We start from the raw sequence: 3985 nt of genomic DNA on the forward strand, positions 1-3985 counted from the left end.
TGGGGGGGGGGGGGGGAGAGTAGGTACTATTTTTTATTAAGATTTGAACGTCAAAGAATTTATCGGATTATGACCTACGAACCGCGTGAAGAATGGAGAACGCAATGGATGTCAATGATCATTCGTCGCATGGAATTGTCAATCGCATCGTCCAGTCGTCGTGTACCTCCCCGCCGAGCCTAAAAAAGGGAGGTACCGAACGGGGCAGCAACAGTTCGATCTGTCCCCACAGCTGCTCGCATCGCCAACATTAAAAAGAGGGATGAAGTTTCATACATGCGCTCACATACACACACACACAGCTCTCTCCAGTTGGCAGCGCAACCCGCCCACTTGAGCGCTAACCCTCGCAAGAACCTTCCTCTTCTTCTTCTTCTTCTTCCTCTCCCTGCCATCCTTCTTCGCTTTAGGAAATAACGAAGCGCAACGAGACCGCAGCTGAACCCTAGCGCCAAGACGTAGTAGTGACAAAAGTTGTCGAGACATCGAATAGAAAAGTATAAGAAGAAGAGGAGAAGGGACTATCGCAGCCTCCACCCACTCTAAAGTGGAGAGAGAGAGTGAGAGAGTGAGAGAGTGAGAGGAAGGAGGAGGGATGAAGGAAGGGGGGACGGAGAGAAAGAGAAGCGGATAGGGGACCCTCGGGCGCGAGAGACTCCACCTATGTAGGCACTATATACCTACACCGCGAGCTGCCGGGCACGTGGCGCTTCCGAAAAGCCCACCTACTCCACACGTTAAATAGTGTATGTGACTGTGTGTATGTCCACCACGCGGTTACTGCAACATGAACTTGGAATTCGAAGTACCGCCGGCGGTACCAATCAAATCGTCTAAGCACAGCATGAACCTTAAAGTTTTTGAGTGAAAAGGAGTAAAGACTACCATCCATTTCACTTTCAAATTCATTGTTAGGCCTCCTTTACATATTATCTTTTCATGATTCTATTTTATTTAACAGCTACTATTAATTTTTAAAAATGATTATTATTAATATTATTAGCAGACTTATTTAATAATTTGGGATGAAAAATTTAATGAGACATTGAAAATATTGTCAAAATATTGTGGTACTACGGTAAATTTACTTTCCATAATAAAATTAAGAGTTGGGTTTTTTGACTGGCATATTATTTTGCAAATAAACAAATTGTTGGATTTAAATTGTCTGCATGATTTAACGATACGCTTTAGATAACAAGTTGGTTTACAAAGAAAAAGTATCGTTTATTCACAATGACCTGTCTTTGAAATCAAGATTGCTCTTATCGAACAATTTATAACAATAATTAGAGTGTTACAAGATTCAAGTTCATTAGTTTACACATTTTTTATCGCTGCTCAGCTTAAAACTATTTATAACTCCAACTTTAAGATTATTGTGTAATGACTGATTGAAAGACAGACGCACACACACGCACACACATGTATAAATATATATATATATATATACACATATATATATATATTTAATCGTTTATACGCGCAATCAATATTTTAATTTAATATTATGCTTTATCAATTGCATTAATCTTACTTTATTTATAAGCAGATGGTAAAAGCATTAGGATATTTGTTTCCAAACATTAAAACAGTTTTATACGTTAGCATGCTCCACTTTACTTATTCGTTATTACTTTCTTATTCTTTAGAGCTATTTTACCAATAATCTTGAGAATTTCAATTCGTAATTTTCTCTGAAAGCTATAATGCATATAACATTGTTCAAATGACAACGATATCTAATATTTCAAAGAATCCATTTCCAATTTACTTTAATCTTTATTATATCGATTGAATAGAACCTTAGTATTATTTCTTATAGACGATTAAATTCAAAGACCGTATAAGTCTAGATAAACATATTCTACTTCTTTTTTTTTTTATATCTATATAAGATAAAATATTGGATAGAAAGTTTGCTCGTACCTTCTGGGATTGTTTAATTGTCGCCGTTTGTGCCATAGTGCACAAAGTTGAAGAGATGCTACGGCCTAAGCTTTTCAACGAAGAAGCAGCAAACTTCAAAGCCAACTAGGTAAAATAAACCAAACGGATCACACTAGTCTCTGGAGATATTTTAAGAAAGTAGAATCCATCCATGCAAGCTTAATAAGCTGTTTATGCCAATTGTTTCTAATCTTCTTGATAACATATTTTCCTTGCAGTTAATGCTTACTAGTCACTTAAAAAAAATCCAATCCAATTCTTCATAAAGACAGAGCTATTGTTCAGCTACTTGCACTGCCTCAAACCCATTCTTTTTCAGTACCAACTTAAGGCTGCCCTTGCTGCAGGTATTTTTGGGCACTATTACGTCTACCAGATCACACCTGTAGAAAATTAAATTCGTGAAAAACTTGCAATATTTCAAGTTTGTCACGAGGTAAAACTCGCAAAAAAGATAATACTTGAGAGGGGAGAGAGAGAGAGAGAGAGAGAGAGAGAGAGAGAGAGGAGAGAGAGAGTGAGAGAGAGAGAGAGAGAGAGAGAGAGAGAAAAAATCACGTATGGCAATGTACACACTCGTAAAAGCCAAGAAGAGAAGAGAGCACTACGGAACTCCACGGATAGGTGTGTCGTTTCTGAGAGGACGCCTTTCCGTGACGCCTTTTCGGCCCCGACGATATGCACTCCTACTAATGTATACGCACACCAACAACGAGCGTAGAACGTAGAAATAGAAGTAAGGCGATTGTGTGCGCGCGCGCGCGCAGACGCGAAGTGGTAGCGTCGCCTGCCTTCTGGTCAACCACGTCACTACAAAGCCCAAACAACTACTTATAATTCCATCGCCGTTAATACATTTGCCCCGCTCGTTCCATCTTAAATATAATTTACCAATTTTGCAATATACTACGAGACTCGTGAATAATTACGTATAAAGCGGTTAAGATAAATATAAGATTAAAAAATGGAGATAGGACAGTTATTTGACCATTCTTGACGGTCATGTGGCGTACAGGGAACCGATACGTCTGTTCTGTTTTGAACAACTGCATCGTCTCCAACTTACTTCTTGCAATTATTTATACGTACGAAAGGATATTATTAAATAAATACGCGAAGACTGTAAGAATAATTCAATTATAAAATATATTAATACCTAATATTATTGACGTTTCTTTTGTTAATGAATATTTAAAAAAAGAGCTTTGTGCGATTGAACATTAAATTTAAAAAAACTTTATTCTCTCGATTTCTTGTGTGCTTAGTAAACAGCAAATAGACCTTATGATCGATCAAAGAAAAATTAAGCTAAAACCAAGTGAAGTCCGCTGAACTTTTTCTTAAATATATCTTTTATGCACAAATCGTTGTACTTATTCTTTTTTTTTTTTTTTATTTCTTTTTTTTTCTTTTTTACACTTTAAAAGATGATGACGAAGAAGAAGAAGAAGAAGAAGCAGGAATTAAATAGATACGCAGTTAAAATTATGTCACTCTTCCGAGAAGGAGTATCGAAATATTAACACATTGAAGGTTAAATGCATGTTCCTGGAACATAGAATTAAGATGCGAATTTATCCTCGAAACTTTATCGCACTCCGAGGTTTCGAAATTCCCGCTTAAATTATTGCGCGGCTTAAGTCGCCCGTCATTCGACATCAGAGGCTTGAAAATTTCAAAAACGAGCATTTGACACACGCCCCCCGCACAAACACACTCTCGCACCCATAAACTGCTCCCTCATTCATTTAACCAGCTCACGCGGAGGCGCATGCGCGCTTACGTCCCCTTCCCTCCCATTACAAATTTCTCGAATTAATGCCGCGATGCGATAAAGGGTGAAGCGCGAGATCCGATCACGGCCTCCGTTCTTTTGCTCGACGCCCATCGCATCCTGCGCATTACATCCATGCAGGTTTCCCTCTCACTCACTCGCTCGCTCGCTCGCTCGCTCTCTCTCTCTCTCTCTCTCTCTCTCTCTTTCTCTCTCTATCTCTCTTCTGCGGGTCTCTCTCACTCTCTGTCGCTCGTATTC

At 38.7% G+C, this 3985-nt stretch overlaps 1 protein-coding gene across 1 annotated transcript in view; it reads right to left on the reverse strand.

The window, feature by feature from the left end:
* LOC105361018 (transcription factor Sp4) overlaps nt 1-3034 on the reverse strand; it is a 16373-nt gene extending 13339 nt beyond the window's left edge. Inside the window, 2 exon segments of the mRNA XM_011498099.1 lie at nt 1930-2333; nt 2527-3034. The gene's annotated coding sequence lies outside the window, so the exon portion shown is untranslated.
* Between the last annotated feature and the right edge of the window lie 951 nt (nt 3035-3985).

This window comes from Ceratosolen solmsi, unplaced genomic scaffold (assembly GCF_000503995.2).
Source record: "Ceratosolen solmsi marchali unplaced genomic scaffold, CerSol_1.0 scaffold14, whole genome shotgun sequence".
Taxonomy (NCBI): Eukaryota; Metazoa; Arthropoda; class Insecta; order Hymenoptera; family Agaonidae; genus Ceratosolen; species Ceratosolen solmsi.